We start from the raw sequence: 25,209 nt of genomic DNA, 5'->3' as shown, positions 1-25,209 counted from the left end.
ACTTTCTGTTCATGTATGTTTTCTATTTTTATTTCTGAAAACAAACATGTTCTCTTTAAATTAGCTTCTGTTTATTTATGATTATTAGCAATAGAAACTTTTATTATTAGGGACAAAAACAGAACCTATAGTGTGTGACAGAATTAAGGAAATTTACACATACCCCCCTGAGGTTTAACGAAAGGATATTTTCACCCCCCAAGTTTGGAAAATTCTATGTACCCCCCTGAGGTTTGCAAACGGTAACAGATAGGTCCATTCCTTCAGTTCATGACTAACACTGTTAAAAAATAGACTTGAACTGACGGAATTACCCTTCTAAGAAAAACCAAAAAAAAACCTGCAACTCATCTTCCCCAAAAGGGAAGATGAGTTGCAACCATCCTAGCCCCATTGATTCGTTAAAACGTTTGCCACTCAATCACTCCTCTTCAACCTCTTTGCCTAAACCGAATCATTACCATCTTCACCATCACTCTCTACTCTCAACCATGGCAGAGGAAACCCAAACGAAAGCAGAGGAAGTCGTTGTGCTTGAGACAGAGAAAACTGCGATTGAGAAAGATGCACCACCACCACCACCAGCGGTGCCGGAGGTCACGAGTCAACCAAACCCACCCTCATCGAAGAAGTTTCTGCTACTGCTATCGAGGAGGCTGAGAAGCCAAAGGTTGCTGAGGAGGAGACCATCGCTCAATCTGTTTCTTTTAAGGAGGAGAGAAACATCATTTTCGATCTTCCTGACCCAAAGAAGAAAGCCCTCGAAAGTTAAAGCAGCTTATCTAGGAAGCACTTAACAAACACGAGTTCATTGCTCCTCCACCGGCGACAAAGGAGGAAGAGAAGAAGGCTGAGATTCAAGAAGCCTTTGCCCCTGCAGAGGAAAAGCCAACAACTATTAAAGAAATGCCGGTACCGACGATCACGGAAGAGCACCTAAAGACGGAGGCTAGTAAAGTTGCAGAGCCGGTACTGGTCTCGGACATGGTGGAGGAGAAGAAAGAAGCACCATCGAAGAAGCCGGATGAAGTGACACCACTGGCATCGGCACCTGAAGCTGAGGAACCAACAGCCATGGTGGTTACAGAGGTGGTTGAGAAGATAACCTACGTTGATGATGATGGCGCTAAGACTGTTGAAGCCATTGAAGAGACCATCATAGCCATCTCTGCTCCTGCAGCACCGGCTGAGGAAACTGCAGCGGCGGCTCCGGAAAAGGAAGGGGAGGTAGAGGCTGCCGCCGCACCTGCTGAAACAAAACAAGAAGAGATAATCGACGCTGCTGCGCTGCCACCACCACCACCAAAGGAGGTGTCAATATGGGGAATCCCTTTGCTTGCTGACGAGTGGAGCGATGTGGTCCTTCTGAAATTCCTTCGTGCCAGGGATTTCAAGTTGAAGGACGCGTTCACCATGATCAAGAATACGGTGGCATGGAGGAAAGAGTTTGGAATTGAGACCCTTCTTGAGGAAGACCTAGGTTTAGCTGCTTCTATTGATAAGCAAGCATTGGAGATTGATCGTTTTACTCTATTACAGGTAAAAAGGATCTGCATCTATTTTTTTATTGATTGTTCTGTATATGATTGATTATAGTAGCTTATTTTGATGTTTCAGTTCTGTTTATTTGGTGGGAAAAAACACAGAATGAGAGACTTAGATCAGCTTTACATGAACAAAGGAATCAACAAATGGCTACCCTTCTAAAAAAGATGGAATCAAAGGCGTTGAGCTTACTGAAACGGAAGGATGAAGACATTGCAAGAGTGGCCAAAAGAACAATAGAACTAATGCTTGAGAAGGGTAGAAATGGAGAACCAAACTTGGCAAAAAGTCGCTAAAGAGAACGAGGCCATGGTTGTGGCTTGAATAATACACTGGAACAGCTGAAAGAGAACACTTGCTGCTTTCCTTCTGCCAGAGCAGATGATTCGATTCAAGCAAAGAGGTTGAAGAGGAGTGATTGAGTGGCAAACGTTTTAACGAATCAATGGGGCTGGGATGGTTGCAACTCATCTTCCCCAAAAGAGAAGATGAATTGCAGGTTTTTTTTTTTTTTTTGGGTTCTTCTTAGAAGGGCAATTCCGTCAATTTAAGTCTATTTTTTAATAGTGTTAGTCATGAACTGACGGAATGGACCTATCTGTTACCGTTTGCAAACCTCAGGGGGGAACGCAGAATTTTCCAAACCTGGGGGGTGAAAATATCCTTTCGTTAAACCTCAGGGGGGTATGTGTAAATTTCCCACAGAATTATTACATAATGCTTCCGCTTTGATTCTGTTTTCATTTTAAACCCGATTTTGATTCCGTCTTCTCCTATGTTTGCTATTTTAGGAGAACTTAAAGATAAAACATATTGATGACATTAGTTGTTCTAAATTTTGGAATAATAAAATTAGTAATTTATTGATGTCATATATGATAAGATGTTGGAATTTTAGGAATAAAACTAAGAAACTAGTGATTTGATTGCCGCCAAAGCGGATCAATCATGAAATTCAAAGAGATTGAACCTAAAATTATTAATCCTAACATCATTAATGAAATGACATCATAAAACTTGAAATTTTAAGGCACTAAAGACAATCACATGGTTGAGATGAGTGGGAATATCCAAAGGTACACATTTTTCTCAACTATGTCGAATCTAACCGTTAGTCTTAAATATAAAAGAAATTTTACCCAAAATATATTGTAACTAGTTTAGGGTATTAGGTCATGCAATTAAGATTAAACGGGAGTAACCAAAGGTATACGTTTGATTGTAGTTGCAATGGTCATAACTATTAACCTTAAACATAACTGTAATAGTATCAAATTAAAGATAAACTATAGGGCATTACGATAAATCATTAGTCTAGCAGTTAGGTTGGGATGGGAGTGTCCAAAGGCACACAGCACTGCCTGGTTGTGTAGATAGATTTTTGGTCCTATGGATGACTTCCAACACCTTTTGAATGAACCGCTAGCATGTTACTTTTTTTATCCCGAAAGATAGATTATAATGATGCAATAGGTTTCTCTATCTAGTACTATTAAAATTCAAAGCATTATAGATAGTAAACATGTATTTTGTTCCATTTCAAAGGGTACATCATCTATGACAGTGCCTAATACCGTCCCTATCCTCAATGGCTCTAACTATTCAGATTGGCACGAGGAGTTGATTTACTACCTAGCTGTCGTTAATCATGACTATTGCTTCCACATTGTAAAACCTGCTGATCTCACTAATGATAGTACAACAGCTGAGAAAGCTCTTCATGAGAAGTGGACCCGATCGAACCATCTGTGCCTCTTGTTCATCAAGAAGACCATTGGCAAGACCATTAAAGGATCGATCCCTGAGTCTGACAATGCAAAGACCTATCTAGATAATGTTGAAAAGCGATTTGCTTCAGCAGACAAGTCACTTGCCGGCACTCTAATGGGCAAATTGATGTCCATGAAATACAATGGCAGCAGTGGCATAGGCCAGCATGTTTGTGAAATTGCAAATTTGGCTGCATAACTTGAAAAGCTGAACCAGAAGATGAATGAACCATTCCTTATTGAGATGATTCTGCAATCACTCCCTAATAAATTTAAACCATTCAAGACCTATCGCAACACAAATGATAATGACTGGGGTCTGAATGCACTTCAAAGTAAGCTACTTCAGGAGGAGCAGAGATTGATGCAAGCAGGAGGTCAAGTGGCCAACATGGTGTCACTTAAATGTAAGAAAGGAAAGAACTTTAAAGCTGCACCGAAGAAGCAGAAGACCAACCCACCTACTGACAACAAAAACTCCGGCAAAGTGAAATGTTTTTTCTGCAAGAAGGAGGGCCATCTTCGAAAAGACTGTCAGAAACGTTGAGCCTGGTTCGAAAAGAAGGATAATAATTCTATCCTAGTATGTTTTCAAACCAATCTTGTTGACATTCCTTATTATACATGGTGGATTGATTCTGGTGCAATTGTGCATATATCGAATTCCATACAGGGATTCCTTTCAACTCGGAGCCCAAGTCCCAGTGAGAGTACTGTCTACATGGGGAATCAGATGGAGTCTGAAGTTCGAGCAATCGGCACTTGCAGACTTATAATGGATATCAGATACCAACTAGATTTATTAGACACTCTCTATGTCCCCTCTATTTCTAGAAATCTTGTTTCTCTATCAAAACTTGATTCTGAGGGTTATGATTTTATGTTTGAGAATAATATTTTTAAAATTTATAAAGCCAATAATTTAGTATTTACTGAAAATTTATGTAATGGTATTTATAGATTTAATTTGGACTCCGATTATAAAAATTCTTTACTTACCCTGCATGTGAATGTTGGATCTAAGCGTAAATCCAATAGTGATGATTCCTCGACCTTGTGGTATAGGCGCTTAAGTCATATCTCTAGACCTAGAATAGAAAGGTTAGTGAAGGAAGGTGTGCTACCTACACTAGACTTCACTAACTTTGGAACTTGTATAGATTGCATTAAAGGCAAGCAATCTAGAAAGAATAAAGTGGCCGCTACAAGGAGTGATGTACTTCTGAGATTAATTCACACCGATATTTGTGGACCTTTTGACCCCTGCATTATTGGTGAGACGTATTTCATCATCTTTATCGACGATTACTCACGGTATTGTTACGTCTACTTGTTGAAGGAAAAGTCTGAAAGCATAAATGTCTTTGAGACATTTTGTGCTGAAGTCGAAAACAAGTTGGACAAAAAAATCAAAATCGTGAGGTCAGATAGAGGAAGTGAGTATTACAGTAAACATACAGACCTAGGGCATGTTGAGGGACCATTTGCCCGTTTCCTCAAATTGAAGGGTATCACTCCTCAATATACACTTCCTAGTACATCTGAACAGAACATAGTTGCGGAAAGACGTAATCGCACCGTTAAGGATATGATTCGTAGTATAATAAACAACTCAACAATGTCTGAGTTTATGTGGGGTGAAGCTTTGAAGACAGCCGTGTATATCTCGAATCGGGTTCCCAGTAAGTCAGTTCCTAAAACTCCTTATGAGTTATGGACGGGAAAGAAACCTAGTTTGAGACACTTACACGTATGGGGCTGTCCAGCTGAAGCCAGATTGTATAACCCACATGAAAGGAAACTCAACCCTAGGACCATTAGTTGTTACTTTATTGGTTACTGTCAATGGTCAAAGGGATTCAAATATTATGCACCTAATCATAGTACTAGGATTGTGGAAACTTCAGCTGCTAAATTCCTAGAGGATGACAACATTAGTGGGAGTGATAAACCACGTAATGTGGTATTTGAGGAGCTCCGTGTTACACTTCCAGCTCCTGCACATCATGATAGCGTTGTTCTTCCACAAGTCATCATTAATGATGATTCTGTGGAACAACAAATTACAGAGGATGTGTCATTCCATAAGGACGTTGTCACTGAGAACACTGTGGATTTACCTCCACCTCCTCAGCCAGAAGTACAGGGTAGACCTCAGAGAGTAAGGAGGTCTGCCATTCCAGATGATTACATAGTGTATCTCTAGGAGTTTAAGTTTGATATAAGAATCAAGGATGACCCTTTAAGTTTTTCACAGACTAAGAATGATGATGATTCTAACAAATGGGTAGATGCCATGAAAGACGAAATGAAATCCATGAGCGACAATGATGTTTGGGAGCTTGTTGAACAACCTTCAAGGTCTAAAGCAATTGGTTATAAATGGGTATTTAAGACTAAGCACGATTCGAAGGGTAAAGTTGACCTACATAAAGCCAGACTAGTTGCAAAAGATTTCACTCAGAAGGAAGGCATTGATTACCATGAGACCTTCTCTCATGTTTCTAAGAAGGACTCACTAAGCACGATTCTAGACAGTGGTATTTAAAGTTCAACCACATCATCGTGTCTTTCGGGTTTGTAGAGAACACTTTTGAGAAGTGTATATATCTGAAAGTCAGAGGGAGCAAGTTTATATTTCTGGTCCTGTATGTAGGTGATATCTTGCTTGCCTGCAATGATCTTGGTTTGTTAAAAGATAAGAAAACATTTCTCTCTAAGAATTTTGAAATGAAGGATATGGGTTTGGCATCTTTTGTTATCGGCATAGAGATATTTTTAGATAGGTCTCAGCAACTGTTTGGACTATCACAGAGAGCCTACATTGATAAAGTTCTTGAGAGATATGGTATGAAGACCTGCAAACCTAGTGTTGCTTCCGTGATTAAGGATGATAAGTTTAGTTTGAGCCAATATCCGCAGAATGATCTGGAGCGAGAATGAATGAAAGACATTTCCTATTCTTTAGTTGTGGGAAGTCTTATGTATGCCATGACTTGTACTCGTCTAGATTTCAGTTATGCAGTTGGGATGTTTGACAGATACGTCAGCAATCCTAGTATGGATCACTAGGTAGCTGCTAAGAAGGTGATTCGTTATTTACAGGGAACAAAAGACTACATGCTTACTTACAGAGCAACTGATTAATTGGAAGTGATCGGTTATTCAGACTCTGATTTTACTGGTTGCCTCGACAGTAGAAAGTCTACATCTGGTTATGTCTTTCTATTAGCTGGTGGGGCAATCTCTTGGAAGTCCAAGAAACAGACTTGTGTCTCCACTTCCACCATGGAAGTGGAGTTTGTGGCATGCTTTGAGGCCACATCAATGGCGATTTGGTTGCAGAATTACATCTCAGGGCTTCGGGTTGTCAACTCCATCATGAAGTCGCTAAGACTTTACTGTGACAACGTCGCCACTGTGTACTACTCCAAAAATGACAAGCATTCTAGCAGAGTTAAGCATATTGGAGTGAAGTACAACTTTGTGAAGGAAGCTGTTTAGGAACAGAAGGTGTCTGTATCTCATATAAAGACGAGTCTGATGATTGCAGATCCGTTGACCAAGGCATTGGCGCCTAAGCTCTTTGAAGATCTTGTATCTGATATGGGTCTTACTAGAGTTTGATGTATTGGTCACATTTTATTATAGACACACTCTATTATTTGATATGATCATATTTATGGATGTTCCTGACCATTTCTCATCTCTATTCTTGTGTATACAATTATTGCGATATGAGTGAGATATTATTGTCTTTGGACCGTTTATTATTTATTTCCCTACTTTTGGATCAGTTTGGGTGAGATTGTTGGTGTTGTGATTATGGAAGGAAGTATGTTGACTCAATAAATGACATGTAACCGCCATAATCCACATCAATGGTTTCATTCATTCGTGATATTACTGAATACAACCGATGAATGGGGTGTTTTGTTTCATGGCCACATTGAGTTGTTTATCCGCTGTGTTGGAATCCAAGTATTGTCGTTTTTTTTTAATAAATAAATGTTTTGTAAATGTTTTACAAATAAAATTGTTTGAGTCATTGTGAATCGGTCATATGGTACAAGTGAGAGATTGTAGGAATTTTTTATTCCTAATTAGTTGTCCCATTAGACCGTTTCCATTAATGGACTCAAGAGATTTGATTTATTGATTTGTCACAATACCATACTTGGATTCATTGAGATATACTCATTCTATTTCAGTAAGGTTGTAATTTTGGACAAATCTTATTGATTGGATTTAATATGAGAAGGATCCTATTAATTGGATTGTAATATGGGAGAGATCCCATTGATTGATTGGCCTACCTTAATGGCAGATTGGCATTATATCTATTTAAAGGAGACTAGGTCCCCCCCCCCCCCCCTTGTATACACTTACTATTCTCACCCATTTTGAGAAGTGCATTGAGCAATATTAAGGGGAGAAACTCTAGTTCTCCATTACTGATTCTTGTCATTGTTCGTTGGTGCTCATTGTCTTGCAAGCGTGCTAGAGGATGGCTGGATCAAGTTCTGCTGGAGAATCAATGGTGGCATTGAATGGTGTGTTGTCAACTCCCTCATTTATTAAGTTGATTCATTTATGTATTGGCTAGATCATGTATGTAGGATCATTATTGTTAAAGTTCCTACACTATTGGCTTATTCTCCATGGAATTTTGTTGATTTTGTATAAGCCCTTGTTTCTAGTTCAACCAACCAATTCAATCTTTTTCAATATTTGATCTTTCTTCTGTATTGAAATTTCAGTATTCCCCTACCTCCATGAGTGTTTGAAGAAGTCGGCAAGAACCCTGATCTATTTCTACACAGATAAATCCGGCCGGAGGAGGAATCCTGAGTATATTTCCTTGGGCTGTGATTCATTGCCTGTGCTCAAGGGAAGAACACCCATCCAAACCTACTCTAATTTCATGAGAAGCTTCAGGGACACATTCAAAGCTTATCTATGAGGAGTTATTGTGGTAAGCAACCTATATCTATCATGCAAATATCTCTATAAACCATAGAAATCAATTCATCCTAAACATAAAAGGGTGCATCTGTTTGTAATCAAGAAGGTTACAAACAAAATTTGAACTGCATATACCAACAAAAAGCATGCCAAAAAACCAAAAACAAAAAACAAAAAGGAATCCAAATGGATCCAATGTTCAGAATTCATATCAATCTTCTTCCCAGAAGCCCTATCTGATGCGACTTACATTTGAAAATGGCTCTGAATTTGTATTTGGTACAGCGGGACTCTCAAAAACTTTTCAAAATCTTAATGTTTCATTTGCTGCTGTAGATGCCACAGTGCAGCCATCTGGACTCTGAAAAGAATTCAGGAATGTGGAAATTAACCGTAGTCCAGATTATCAGAAAAAAAAAAAGATTCCAGTTTCTTTAGATCAATACCTGAGTCATGAATAGAACTCTTGACGTATGACCAGTAAGCTCTGCCATCTTTACCATAGATGGGTATTTCCACAGAGTTAGTTGATTATCTGTGAACCCATGAGAGCTCAGAAGCTCCCACTCATTCTGGTTCCAGAGTAAACAGCAAACTTGTGAACCAGCGTCCACAGAATTCAAGCAGGAACCTGTACGAGTGTCCCAAAACTTTATAAAATTGTCTCCTTCACCCCCACCAGAGGCAAGCAACTTACTCTGGAAGGGACACCAAGCAAGAGCTTTTACAGTAGCTTTGTGATCTTGGAATTTGTACAGCCACCGGGTTAGAGATTTTGAAGAAGCCTTTTTCTGATCCCATATATGTAGCAAGTTATCATATCCTCCGCTTGCTAGTTGCTGGCTTGAGGCAGACCATTTTAGCCCGCACACCTCTCGGGTGTGTCCTCTATAGGTTCCAATAATATGATCCCTCCTCCTCACATCATTGTTTATGATGCGACTATCCATTGCTCCTGTTGTCAGGATATTTTTGTTCCAGACAAGTGCACTCACTCGTGGTCGGTGGCCTCCATGAAGAGTTCTCAGCTGTAAGAACAAATCAAAGCAAAAAAACAAAAAATCACAACAAAGTACCAATCATAAATACCTGAAAGAAGCACTACACTCAAAGAAACCACTGACCTTTCTCCCTACTGTAAAGTCCCAAAACTGGACTTCAGAATTGTTAAGCCGATAGCGATGCGTTGACCATCAGGAGCCCAACGGACACTTGTAATGGGACCATAAGCATCCTCAACTGTCACAAGTTCAGAAGAAGAACCATTTGAAGCATTCCATAGATGTAAAGTGTTTCCAAGGATGATTGACAGGATATTGCTGCTACCCTAGTCCAGTAAATTCAAGTTGTAGTCATCCAAAAGATCAAGAGCATCTAATATCTTCTCAGGACTCTATATGAAATAACAAATCAATACAGTTAACATAGAGAACATAATTTCAGAATCAAATACCATCAAAATTTTATAATCAAATACCATCAAACAGAGTTTGAATTGAACAGATTTGCACTTCATATATATATTTATATGGGCATCAATGCTTAACAATTAATATGGATAATAAGACTTTGAATCATAAGACTCTGTATAAAATAACAAACCAATACAATTAACATAGATAATAGAATTTCATAATCAAAGAATTTCATAATCAAATACCATCAAACAAAGTTTGAATCGAACAGATTTGCACTTTATATATATATATATATATATATGGGCATCAATGTTTAACAATTATATGGATATGTGAGTATTGTTTTATTTATTTTTTAACTAAGGTATTACCGATTTGATTGGTGTATATATTTATATTCCTGGATTTTTAGTTTCTTGATCCTTTCTTTTTTATGTGCTATAGTTTGAAGTGTAGACCAAGTGTTTTTTTTTTTATTGAATTCCTGATCTTATGTTACTGATCTCAATTCGATCTTCTAGTGCAACATAAGGCATTAATAGAGTAATCTTGAGCTCTCCTTCTGTAATGATGCTCCTCTCTCTTATCTTTTGGATGATTGAGAAAGACTAGAGTTCGATTTCTTATGAATGAAGAGTTGAGAAAATGTGGTAAGCTTTTCAGTAGCTATTATGAATCAATAGCCAATAATTAACTTTCTCGACTAGTTACTAATGCAATTAGACAACATCATCATGTTTTTCCTCCATAATATGGGAGAAAAGAGATGTATATTTTTTATCGTAGGTAAGTTGATTTGCTAGTTTTTGTCTGATACTGGAAGTTTGTACTTTGTTATGTTTTAAGTGTGTGCATGTGTTTATTCATTTATTGTTGTTAATATTCTTAATCAAACGGGACAAGAAAACATAGTTATTTCTCATAACAGAAAAGGTTTGGAAATGGTTGGAAGAGAAAATGCAACCAACTGATGAAACTCTATTTGAAGTTTGTGTTTCATGCCTTGGCTCTAGATATGCATATTTGTTGGTGTTGCCAAAGGATTGCAATCCCAAAAAATTTATCGGTGTGATGTAGTTGTAACTGGCTAGCCTCTCTGTGAAAGCAGGGGTAAAGCTGGCATACATTATGACCTTCGCTAGACCCCGCAGTGGCGGGAGCCTCGTTCACTAGGTACACTCATGTAGACTTTGAATCTTATCTTACCAAAAAAAAAAGAGAAGGGAAGTTATGGATATGGGTCCTTGAAAAAGTCTATTGCTTTTTGTTTCCAATGAAAGCATGAGACCACAACTTTATTATAAGGAAATCCAAATCCACATGCTTGATTATAACTTTTTTTTTTTTAAATAAAAATTGGATCATTCTTTGCCTGGTAGTTGTAAGAACAATAGCCATGACAAAAAGGTAGAAGTAACAAAGAAGGGATGAGGAGGATTCATTTAGTACTCATGTTTCAGTTGGAGGAGATAATCAACTGGACAAAACTAAATATTCTGGATAAGAATCAAATACTAACAAAGGGAAGCCACCAACCCGAAGAATGTGTCTTCGAGGTTTCACAAATTTCAATTGTTGAGCAGGAAACAGCTCAACAGGGGTGAGTGGCTTGTCTCTGAAAACCAGAATTCTCGTCTGGTTCAAGTTCAAAACCTCTGCAAGTAGCCTCTAGTACTCACTTGAGTTTTCCTTCACCTTCCACCCTTCTGTCATCATAGAACAAGCATAGTCGAAATCCATTGTTGTTTTGTTAGGTATGAATCTATCCAACTGCTAAAGGAAAATCCAACAAAAAATATCAAATCATAAATTCTTTCGGAAAAAAAAAAAACCCTAATTAAAGGAAAGATAAACCCCTAGTTAAGAACAAAAACCCACTTACATTTTTGCTGGAATTTTTCATCCCTTGGACAAGGGATTTTCAAATTCTCTTAGATAACTTGCATCCATGGTGATAAGCAAATGAATGCAAAAAGAAAAAAAAAAACACAGTAATAACAATAAATTGGGGAAAACAAAGAAGATATTTAGCAACAATAGAAAGATTAAAGCGAGGCTGAAGACGAGTCGCGCTGAGAGTAGAGGCTTTGCGATGTTTAACGGTATAATTTTTAAACAGAGAACGGAACTATTTGGTTTGTTATTAAATACCATCAAAATTTCAGAATTTCAGACTCAAATACCATCAAAATCTCATAATCAAATACCATCAAACAAAGTCTGAATCGAACAGATTTATACTTCATATATATATTTATATGCGCATCAATGTTTAATTAATATATGGATAATGAGACTTTGAATCTTAGGACTCTATATGAAATAACAAACCAATACAGTTAACATAAAGAATAGAACTTTAGAATCAAATACCATCAGAATTTCATAATCAAATACCATCAAACAAAGTTTGAATCGAACAGATTTGCACTTTATATATATATATACATCAATGTTTAACAATTATATGGATATGTGGGTATTGTTTTATTTATTTTTTAGCTAAGGTATTACCGATTTGATTGGTGTATATATTTATATCCCTGAATTTTTAGTTTCTTGATTCTTTCTTTGTTATGTGCTCTAGTTCGAAGTGTAGACCAAGTGTGTTTTTTTTGTTGAATTCCTGATCTTATGTTATTGATCACAATTCAATCTTCTAGTGCTACATAAGGCATTAATAGAGTAATCTTGAGCTCTCCTTCTGTAATGATACTCCTCTCCCTTATCTTTTCGGTGATTGAGAAAGACCAGAGTTCGATTTCTTATTAATGAGGAGTTGAGAAAATGTGGTAAGCTTTTCAGTAGCTATTGTGAATCAATAGCCAATAATTAACTTTCCTGACTAGTTACTGATGCAATTAGACAGTATCATCATATTTTTCCTTCATAATATGGAAGAAAAGAGATGCATATTTGTTATTGTAGGTAAGTTGATTTGCTAGTTTTTGTTTGATACTGGAAGTTTGTACTTTGTTATGCTTTATGTGTGTGCATTTGTTTATTCATTTACTGGTGTTAATATTCTTAATCAAAGGGACAAGAAAACATAGTTATTTCTCACAACAGAAAATGTTTGGAAATGCTTGGAAGAGAAAATGCAACCAACTGATGAAACTCTATTTGAAGTTTGTGTTTCATGCTTAGGTTCTAGATATGCATATTTGTTGGTGTTGCTGAAGGATTGCATTCTCAAAAAATTTATCAGCATGATGTAGTTGTAACTAGCCAGCCTCTCTGTGAAAGTAGGGGTAAGGCTGGCATACATTATGACCTTTCCCAGACCCCACAGTGGCGGGAGCCTCATGCATTGGGTACACTCATGTAGAATTTGAATCTTATCTTACCAAAAAACAAAGAGGGGAAGTTATGGATATGGGTCCTTGAAAAAACCTATTGGTTTTTGTTTCCAATGAAAGCATGAGACCACAATTTTATTATAAGGAAATCCAAATCCAGATGCTTGATTATGACTTCTTTTTTTTTTAAAAAAAAAATTGGATCATTCTTTGCCTGGTAGGTGTAAGAACAATAACCGTGACAAAAAGGCAAAAGCAACAAAGAAGGGATGAGGAGGATTCATTTAGCCCTCACTGGCATTTGTCATGAAGTTACCAAAAAGGAAACCATGACTGCACTTAAAATTTCAGTTGGAGGAGATAATCAACTGGTCAAAACTAAATATTCTGGATAAGAATCAAATGCTGACAAAAGAAAGAGACCAACCTGAGGAATGTGTCTTCGAGGTTTCACAGATTTCAATTGTTGAGCATGAAATAGCTCAACAAGGGTGGGTGGCTTATCTCTGAAAGCCAGAATTCTCATCTGGTTCAAATTCAAAACCTCTGCAAATAGCTTCTAGTACTCACTTGGGTTTTCCTTCACCTTCCACCCTTCTGTCATCATAGAACAAGCATAGACAAATCCATTGCTGCTCTGTTAGGTATGAATCTATCCAACTGCCAAAGAAAAATCCAACAAAAAAATCAAATCACAAATTATTTCGAAAAAAAAACCCTAATTTACGGAAAGATAAATCCCTAGTTAAGAATGAAGACCCACTTACATTTTTGTTGGAATTTTTCGTCTTCCAAGCAAGGGATTTCTAAAATTCTCTTATAACCTGCATCTATGGTGATAAGCAAATGAATGCAAAAGGGAAAGAAAAAAACACAGTAATAAAAATAAATTGGAGAAAACAAAGAAGATATCCAGCAAATATAGAAAGATTAAAGCGAGGTTGAAGACGAGTCGCGCTGAGAGTAGACGCTTTGCAATGTTTAATGGCATAATTTTTAAACAGAAAACGAAACTATTTGATTTGTTATTAAATACCATCAAAATTTTAGAATTTCATAATCAAATACCATCAAAATTTTATAATCAAATACCATCAAACAAAGTTTTAATCGAATAAATTTGCACTTCATATATATTTATATTGGCATCAATGTTTAACAATTATATGGATAATGAGACTTTGAATCTTAGGACTCTGTATAAAATAACACACCAATATAGTTCACATAGATGATAGAATTTCAGAATCAAATACCATCAGAATTTCATAATCAAATACTATAAAATATAGTTCGAATCGAACAAATTTGCACTTCATATATATATATATATATGGGCATCAATGTTTAACAATTATATGGATATGTGAATATTGTTTTATTTATTTTTTACCTAACGTATTACCGATTTGATTGGTGTATATATTAATATCCCTGGATTTTTAGTTTCTTGATTCTTTCTTCTTTATGTGCTCTAGTTTGAAGTGTAGACCAAGTGTTTTTTTTTATTGAATTCCTGATCTTATGTTACTGATCACAATTTGATCTTCTAGTGCTACATAAGGCGTTAATAGAGTAATCTTGAGCTCTCCTTCTGTAATGATGCTCCTCTCCCTTACCTTTGGGGTGATTGAGAAAGACCAGCGTTCGATTTCATATTAATGAGGAGTTGAGAAAATGTGGTAAGGTTTTCAGTTCACAATAGCCAATAATTAACTTTCCTGACTAGTTACTGATTCAATTAGACAGTATCATCATATTTTTCCTCCATAATATGGGAGAAAAGATATGCATATTTGTTATTGTAGGTAAGTTGATTTGCAAGTTTTTGCCTGATACTGGAAGTTTGTACTTTGTTATGCTTTATGTGTATGCGTGTGTTTATTCATTTAATGTTGTTAATATTCTTAATCAAAGAGACAAGAAAACATATTTTTCACAACAGAAAAGGTTTGGAAATGCTTGGAAGAGAAAATACAACCAACTGATGAAACTCTATTTGAAGTTTGTGTTTCATGCTTTGGTTCTAGATATGCATATTTGTTGGTGTTGTTGAAGGATTGTATGCCCAAAAAATTTATCAGTGTGATGTAGTTGTAACTGGCCAGCCTCTCTGGGAAAGCAGGGGTAAGGCTGTCGTACATTATGACCTTCCCCAGACCCCGCTGTGGCGGGAGCCTCTTGCACTGGGTACACTCATGTAGACTTTGAATCTTATCTTACCAAACAAAAAGAGGGGAAATTATGGAAATGGGTCATTAAAAAAGCCTATTGCTTTTTGTTTCCAATGAAAGCATGAGACCACAACTTTATTCTAAGGAAATCCAAATCCACATGCTTGATTATGAATTTATTTTAAAAAATAAAAAGAAAAATGGATCATTCTTTGCCTGGTAGGTGTAAGAACAATAGCCATGACAATAAGGCAGAAGTAACAAGGAAGGGATGAGGAGGATTCATTTAGTACTCACGGGTAGGGATGTAAACGGATCGGATTCGGCTCGGATAGTGCTATATCCGCATCCGCATCCGATTAGCTTTCGGACGGATTCGGATAATGCTAAACGGATACAGATACGTACGGATCAGATATTTTATCCGTTTACATGTAAATATAGCTTTTCGGATAGTTATATATAGCCTATCCGTATCCGTATCCGTTTAGCTTTCGGACGGATTCAGATAATGCTAAACAGATACGAACACGGATATGGAAAAGGATTTCGGCAATTCATTTACATCCCTACTCACGGGAGGAATGTGTCTTCGAGGCTTTATAGATTTCAATTGTTGAGCAAGATACAGCTCAATAGGAGTGGGTGGTTTGTCTCTGAAAGCCAAAATTCACGTCTGGTTCAAGTTCAAAACCTCTGCAAGTAGCCTTTGATGCTCACTTGGGTTTTCCTTCACCTTCCACCCTTCTGTCATCTTAGAACGAGTATAGTCGAAATCCATTGCTGCTCTGTTAGATATAAATCTATCCAACTGCCAAAGGTAAATCCAACAAAAAACATCAAATCATAATTTCTTCCGAAAAAAAACTCTAATTAAAGGAAAGATAAAACTCCTAGTTAAGAACGAAGACCCACTTACATTTTTGCTGGAATTTTTCGTCCCCCGAACAAGGTATTTTCAAAATTCTCTTAGATAACCTGCATCCATGGTGATAAGCAAATGAATGCAAAAGGAAATAAAATAAAAAAAACACAATAATAACACTAAATTGGGAAAAACAAAGAAGATACCCATAAAAAATAGAACGATTAAAGCGAGGTTGAAGACGAGTCGCGCAGAGAGTAGAAGCTTTGCGATGTTTAACGGTATAATTTTTAAAAAAAAAAATGAAACTATTTAATTTGTTATTAAATACCATCAAATTTTCATAATCAAATACCATCAAACAAAGTTTGAATCGAACACTTTATATATATATTTATATGGGCATCAATGTTTAACAATTATATGGATAATGAGACATTGAATCTAAGGACTCTGTATGAAATAACAAACCAATATAGTTAACATAGATAATAGAATTTCAAAATTAAATACAATCAGAATTTCATAATCAAATACCATCAAACAAAGTTTGAATTGAATAGATTTATATTAAAAAATTATGTAAGGTATGAAATAAAGTAAGAACATTAATAAAAAAGAAATAAAAGAAAATTTTATATAAGTTTTAAAACGTTAGAAGATTAATATCATTTGATGTTAGAATATAAATATGTATTAATTTATTATTGATATATCGATAATATATACGTATTACTGATTAATATGTATTTATATTCTAACATTAAATGTTATTAATCTTCTAATGTTTTGAAACTTATATAATTAAAGTTCATATTTTATTTCATATTTATATCTTAGATATGAAATAAAGCAAGAACATTAATACCTTAGATATGAAATAAAGTAAGAACATTAATAAAAAAAGAAATAAAAGAAAATCTTGTATAAGTTTCAAAACGTTAGAAGATTAATAACATTTGATGTTATAATATAAATGCATATTAATATGTATTTATGTTCAAACATTAAATGTTACTAATTTTCTAATGTTTTGAAACTTATATAAAGAATGTAGCTTCGAGGCTTCATTGATTTCAATTGCTGAGTAGGAAATAGCTCAACTAGAGTGGGTGGTTTATTTCTGAAATTCAGAATTCTCGTCTAGTTCAAATTCAAAATTTCTGCAAGTAACCTCTGATACTCAATTCGATTTTCCTTCACTTTCCACCCTTCTATCATAATAGAACGAGCATAGTCGAGATCCATTGCAACTCTGTTAGGTATAAATCTATTCAACTGCCAAAGGTAAATCTAACAAAAAATACCAAAGCACAAATTCTTCCTGAAAAAAAACCCTAATTAAAGAAAAGATAAAATCCTCAGTTAAGAACAAAGACCCACTTACATTTTTGTTGAAAATTTTTATCTCCCGAACAAAGGATTTTTAAAGTTCTTTTACATCACCTGTATCCATGGTGATAAGCAAATGAATGCAAAAGAAAAAAAAAAAACATAATAATAACAATAAATTGAAAAAAACAAAAAGTATATTCGATAAAAATAGAAAAATTAAAGCAAGGTTGAAGACGAGTCGCACTGAAAGTAGAGGCTTTGCGATGTTTAACATTATAATTTTTAAACAGAGAACGGAATTATTTGGTTTGTTGTTAAATACCATCAAATTTTTAAAATTTCAGAATTAAATACCATCAAACAAAGTTTGAATTGAATAGATTTGCATTTCATATATATATTTGTATGATATCAATTTTAACAATTATATAGATAATGAGACTTTGAAATCTGAGGACTCTGTATGAAATAATAAACCAATACAGTTAACATAGAGAATGGAATTTCAGAATTTCATAATCAAATACCATCAAACAAAGTTTGAATCGAACGGATTTGCAATTATATAAGTTATGAAATAAAGTAAAAACATTAATAAAAATAAAATAAAATAAACTCTTACATAAGTTTCAAAACGTCAGAAAATTAATAATATTTGATATAGAATATAAATACATATTAATTTATTATTGATATATCGATAATATATATGTATTACTGATTAATATATATTTATATTTTAACATTAAATGTTATTAATCTTCTAACATTTTGAAACTTATCTAAGATTATATTTTATTTTTTTTTTATTAATGTTCATACCTTATATATGAAATAAAGTAAGAACATTATTAAAAAAGAAATAAAAAAAAATCTTATATAAATTTCAAAACGGTAGAAGATTAATAACATTTGATGTTAGAATATAAATATATATTACTAAATAATACATATATATTAACGATATATCAACAATAAATTAATATGTATTTATATTCTAACATCAAAATATTATTAATCTTCTAACATTTTACAACTTATATAAGGAATATGTTCTTGAGGCTTCATAGATTTCAATTGTTGAGTATGAAACAGGTCAACAAGGGTGGCTGATTTTTCTCTGAAAGCCAAAATTCTCGTCTTGTTCAAGTTCAAAATCTCTTCAAGTAGTCACTGGTACTCACTTAGGTTTTCCTTCACCTTCCACCCTTCTGTCATCATAGAACGAACATAGTCAAAATCCATTGCTGCTCTATTAGGTATGAATCTATCCAACTGCCAAAGGTAAATTCAACAAAAAATATCAAATCATAAATTCTTTCGAAAAAAAAAATCATAATTAAAGGAAAGATAAAACCTTTAATTAAGAACGAAAACTCTCTTACTTTTTTTGGAATTTTTTCAACCCCCGAATAAGGGATTTTCAAAATTCTCTTAGATAACCTGCATTTATAGTGATAAGCAAATGAATGCAAAAGAAAAAAAAAAACACTATAATAACAATAAATTAGGAAAAACAAAAAAGATATCCCATAAAAATAGAAAAACTAAAGCGAGGTTAAAGACGAGTCGCACTGAGAGTAAAAACTTTGTGATGTTTAACGGTATAATTTTTAAACATATAAAGGAACTATTTGGTTGTTTATTAAATACCATCAAATTTTCAAAATTTTAGAATCAAATACCATCAAAATTTCATAATCAAATACCACCAAACAAAGTTTGAATCGAACAGATTTGCAGTTCATATATATATTTATATGGGCATCAATGTTTAACAATTATATGGATAATGAGACAATGCATCTTAGGAATCTATATGAAATAACAAACCAATACAGTTAACATAGATAATAGAATTTCAGAATAAAATACCATCAGAATTTCTTAATCAAATACCATCAAACAAAGTTTGAATCGAACAGATTTACATTAAAAAATTATACAAGATATGAAATAAAGTAAGAACATTAATAAAATGAAATAAAAGAAAACCTTATATAAATTTCAAAACATTAAAAGATTAATAACGTTTGATATTATAATATAAATATATATTAATTTATTATTGATATGTCGATAATATATATATATATATATTATTGATTAATATGTATGTATATTCTAACATTAAATGTTATTAATCTTCTAACGTTTTGAAACTTATAGCACATTATACATGAAATAAAGTATGAATATTAATAAATAAAAAAATAAAAGAAAATCTTATATAAATTTCAAAACGTTAACACATTAAAAACATTTGATGTAATAATATAAATACATATTAATTTGTATTTATATTCTAACATCAAATGTTAATAATTTTCTAACATTTTGAAACTTATATACGGAATGCATCTTCGAGGCTTCAAAGATTTCAATTATTGAGTAGAAAATATTTCAATAAAGGTGGATAGCTTGTCTCTAAAAGCCAGAATTCTCGTCTGGTTCAAGTTCAAAACATCTTTAAGTAGCCTCTGATACTCACTTGGGTTTTCTTTCACCTTCCACTCTTCTGACATCATAGATCGAGCATAGTCAAAATCCATTACTGCTCTATTACGTACGAATCTATCCAACTGCCAAAGGTACATACAACAAAAAACATCAAATCACAAATTCTTTCAGAAAATAAATCCTAATTAAAGGAAAGATAAAACCCCTAGTTAAAAATGAAGACCCACTTTCATTTTTGTTAGAATTTTTCGTCCACCGAACAAGGGATCTTCAAAATTCACTTAGATAACCAGAATCCATGGTGATAAGCAAATGAATGCAAAAGAAAAAAAAAAACACAGTAATAACAATAAATTGGGAAAAACAAAGAAGATATCCGACAAAAATAGAAAGATTAAAACGAGGTTGAAGACGAGTCGCACTGAGAGTAGAGATTTTGTGATGTTTAATGGTATAATTTTTAAACAGAGAACGAAGCTATTTGATTTGTTATCAAATACCATCAAATTTTCAAATTTTCAAAATAAAATACCATCAAAATTTTCTAATCAAATACCATCAAACAAAGTTTGAATCAAACAGATTTACACTTCATATATATATATATATATTTATATGAACATCAATGTTTAACAATTATATGGATAATGAGACTTTGAATCTTAGGACTCTGTATGAAATAACAAACCAATATTGTTAACATAGAGAATAGAATTTTAAAACTAAATACAATCAGAATTTCATAATCAAATACCATCGAACAAAGTTTGAATTGAACAGATTTGCATTAAAAAATTATGGAAGATATGAAATAAAGTAACAACATTAATAAAAAAGAAATAAAACAAAACTTTATATATGTTTTAAAACGTTAGAAGATTGTTAACATTTGATGTTAGAGTATAAATACATATTAATTTATTATTGATATATCGATAATATATATGTATTTATATTCTAACATTAAATGTTATCAATCTTCTAACGTTTTGAAACTTATATAAAAAATGTGTCTTCGAGGTTTCTTAAATTTTAATTGTTGAGTAGAAAACAGTTCAATAGTGGTGGGTTATTTGTCTCTGAAAGATAAAATTCTTGTCTGTTTCAAGTTCAAATGCTCTGCAAGTAGCCTTTGGTACTTGGGCTTTCCTTCACCTTTCACCTTTTTGTCATCATAGAATGAAAATAGTCGTAATCCATTGCTGCTCTATTAGGTATAAATCTATCCAACTGTCAAAGATAAATCTAATAAAAAACATCAAATCACAAATTCTTTCAAAAAAAAAATCCTAATTAAAGGAAATATAAAACCCCTAATTAAGAACGAAGACTCACTTACATTTTTATTTCGAATTTTTCGTCCCCCAAGCAAGGGATTTTCAAAATTCTTTTAGATAACTTACATCCATGGTGATAAGCAAATGAATGCAAAAGGAAAAAAAAACACAATAATAACAATAAATTGGAGAAAACAAAGAAGATGTCCAGCAAAAATAGAAAGACTAAAGCAAACGCGCTGAAAGTAGAGATTTTACGATGTTTAACGGTATAATTTTTAAAAACAGAACGAAACTATTTGATTTGTTATTAAATACCATCAAATTTTCATAATCAAATACTATCAAATAAAGTTTGAATCGAACAGAGTTACATTTCATATATATATATTTATATAGACATCAATGTTTAACAATTATATGCATAGTGAGACATTGAATCTTAGGATTCTGTATAAATAACAAACTAATATAGTTAACATAGAAAATAGAATTTTAGAATCAAATAATATCAGAATTTCAAAATCAAATACCATCAAACAAAGTTTGAATCGAACAGATTTGGACTACAAATTTATGTAAGGTATAAAATAAAATAAGCACATTAATAATAAAAAAATAAAGAAAAATTTTATATAAATTTTAAAACGTTAGAAGATTAATAGCATTTGATGTTAGAATATAAATACATACTAATTTATTATTTATATATCGATAATATATATGTATTACTGATTAATTTGTATTTATATTCTAACATTAAATGTTATTAATCTTCTAATGTTTTGAAATTTATATAAGATTTTTTTTTTTATTAAAATTATTATTTTATTTCATATTCATACCTTAGATATGAAATAAAGTAAGAACATTAATAAAAAAAAAATAAAAGAAAACCTTGTATAAGTTTCAAAATGTAAGAAGATTAATAACCTTGTATTTATGTTCTAACATCAAATGTCACTAATTTTCTAACGTTTTGAAATTTATATAAAGAATGTATCTTCGAGGCTTCATTGATTTCAATTGCTGAGTAGAAAACAGTTCAACTGGAGTGGGTGGTTTGTCCCTGAAAGCCAGAATTCTCGTTTGGTCAAGTTCAAAACCTTTGCATGTAAATTCTGATACTCAATTCGATTTTCCTTCATGTTCCACCCTTCTGTCATAATAGAACGAGCATAGTCAAAATCCATTACTGCTCTGTTAGGTATAAATCTATCCAACTACCAAAGATAAATCCAACAAAAAACACCAAATCACAAATTCTTCCTGAAAAAAAATCCTAATTAAAAAAAAGATAAAACCCTCAGTTAAAAACGAAGACCCAACTACGTTTTTGTTGAAAATTTTTCTCTCCCAATCAAAGAATTTTTAAAGTTCTCTTACATCGCCTGAATCCATGGTGATAAGCAAATGAATGCAAAAGGGAAAAAAAATAAACACTGTAATAACAATAAATTGAAAAAAACAAAGAGGATATTCGACAAAAATAGAAAGATTAAAGCGAGGTTGAAGACGAGTCGCACTGAAAGTAGAGGCTTTGCGATGTTTAACGTTATAATTTTTAAACAAAAAACGAAATTATTTGGTTTATTATTAAATATTATCAAATTTTCAAAATTTCAGAATCAAATACTATCAAAATTACATAATCAAATACCATTAAACAAAGTTTGAATCGAACAGATTTGCATTTCATATATATATTTGTATGATATCAATGTTTAACAATTATATATATAATGAGACTTTGAAATCTTAAGACTCTGTATGAAATAATAAACCAAAACAGTTAACATAGATAATGGAATTTCAGAATTTCATAATCAAATACCATCAAACAAAGTTTAAATCGAACATATTTACAATTATATAAGTTATGAAATAAAATAAGAACATTAATAAAAAAGAAATAAAAGAAAATTTTATATAAGTTTCAAAACGTCAGAAAACTAATAACATTTAATATTAGAATATAAATACATAATAATTTATTCTTGATATATCGATAATATATATGTATTACTGATTAATATATATTTATATTTTAACATTAAATGTTATTAATCTTCTAACGTTTTAAAACTTATATAAGATTTTTTTTTTAATAATGTTCTTACTTTATTTCATATCTTATATATGAAATAAAATAAGAACATTATTAAAAAAAATATATAAAAAAAACCATATATAAGTTTTAAAACATTAGAAAATTAATAACATTTGAAGTTAGAATATAAATTTATATTATTAAATAATACATATATATTATCGATATATCAATAATAAATTAATATGTATTTATATTCTAACATCAAATGTTATTAATCTTCTAACGTTTTACAACTTATATAAGGAATGTGTCTTTGAGGCTTCATAGATTTCAATTGTTGAGCATGAAACAGCTTAACAGGGGTGGGTGGTTTTTCTCCGAAAGCCAGAATTCTCGTCTGGTTCAAGTTTAAAATCTCTGCGAGTAGCCTTTGGTACTTACTTTGGTTTTCCTTCACCTTCCACCCTTCTATCATCATAGAACGAACATAGTCGAAATCTATTGCTGCTCTGTTAGGTATGAATCTATCCAACTGTCAAAGGTAAATCTAACAAAAAATATTAAATCACAAATTTTTTCGGAAAAAACACCTTAATTAAAGAAAAGATAAAACCCCAAGTTAAGAACGAAGACTCTTTTACATTTGTTAGAATTTTTTGTTCCCCGAGCAAGGGATTTTCAAAATTCTCTTAGATAAACTGCATCCATAGTGATAAGCTAATGAATGCAAAAGAAAAAAAAAACACTATAATAACAATAAATTGGGAAAAACAAAGAAGATATCCCGCAAAAATAGAAAGATTAAAGCGAAGTTGAAGGCGAATCACGCTGAGGATAGAGGCTTTACGATATTTAATAGTATAATTTTTAAACATATAAAGGAACTATTTGGTTGTTTATTAAATACCATCAAATTTTCAAAATTTTAGAATCAAATACCATCAAACAAAGTTTGAATCGAACAGGTTTGCACTTCGTATATATATTCATATGAGCATCAATGTTTAACAATTATATGGATAATAAGACATTGCATCTTAAGAATTTGTATGAAATAACGAACCAATACAGTTAACTTAGATAATAGAATTTTAGAATAAAATACCATCAGAATTTCTTAATCAAATACCATCAAACAAAGTTTAAATCGAACAGATTTACATTAAAAAAATTATATAAGGTATGAAATAAAGTAAGAACATTAATAAAATGAAATAAAAGAAAACCTTATATAAATTTCAAAACGTTAAAAGAGTAATAACATTTGATGTTAGAATATAAATATATTTTAATTTATTATTGATATATCGATAATATATATATATATATATATATATATATATATAATATATTTTTATATTCTAACATTAAATGTTATTAATCTTCTAACGTTTTGAAATTGATATAACATTTTTTATTATATTTTTTTTATTAATTTTTTTTTATTTTATTTCATATTCATACCTTATACATGAAATAAAGTATAAATATTAATAAATAAAAAAATAAAAGAAAACCTTATATAAATTTCAAAACGTTAAAACATTAAAAACATTTGATGTTATAATATAAATACATATTAATTTGTATTTATATTCTAACGTTAAATGTTATTAATTTTCTAACGTTTTGAAACATATATAAGGAAAGTATCTTCTAGGCTTCAAAGATTTCAATTGTTGAGTAGGAAACAGCTCAATAAGGGTGGGTGGCTTGTCTCTGAAAGCTAGAATTCTTGCCTGGTTCAAGTTCAAAACCTCTGCAAGTAGCCTCTGATACTCACTTGGGTTTTCCTTCACCTTCCATTCTTCTAACATCATAGAACGAGCGTAGTCGAAATCCATTACTACTCTGTTAGGTACGAATCTATCCAACTGCCAAAGGTACATCCAACAAAAAACATCAAATCACAAATTCTTCCCGAAAAAAAATCCTAATTAAAGGAAAGATAAAACCCCTAGTTAAGAACGAAGACCCACTTACATTTTTGTTGGAATTTTTCGTCCCCCGAACAAGGGATTTTCAAAATTCTCTTAGATAACTTGAATC

The 25,209-nt window shown here is 32.5% G+C and overlaps 1 pseudogene; it reads right to left on the bottom strand.

Annotated features, from left to right (window-relative positions):
* Nucleotides 1-8,565: 8,565 nt before the first annotated feature.
* Nucleotides 8,566-25,004, bottom strand: LOC122652845 (annotated as a pseudogene).
* Nucleotides 25,005-25,209: the final 205 nt, after the last annotated feature.

The sequence above is a fragment of the Telopea speciosissima genome, chromosome 1 (assembly GCF_018873765.1).
Source record: "Telopea speciosissima isolate NSW1024214 ecotype Mountain lineage chromosome 1, Tspe_v1, whole genome shotgun sequence".
Classification (NCBI taxonomy): domain Eukaryota; kingdom Viridiplantae; phylum Streptophyta; class Magnoliopsida; order Proteales; family Proteaceae; genus Telopea; species Telopea speciosissima.
The sequence above is the reverse complement of the archived record's forward strand: the minus strand, read 5'-3'. Positions and strand labels throughout refer to the sequence as shown.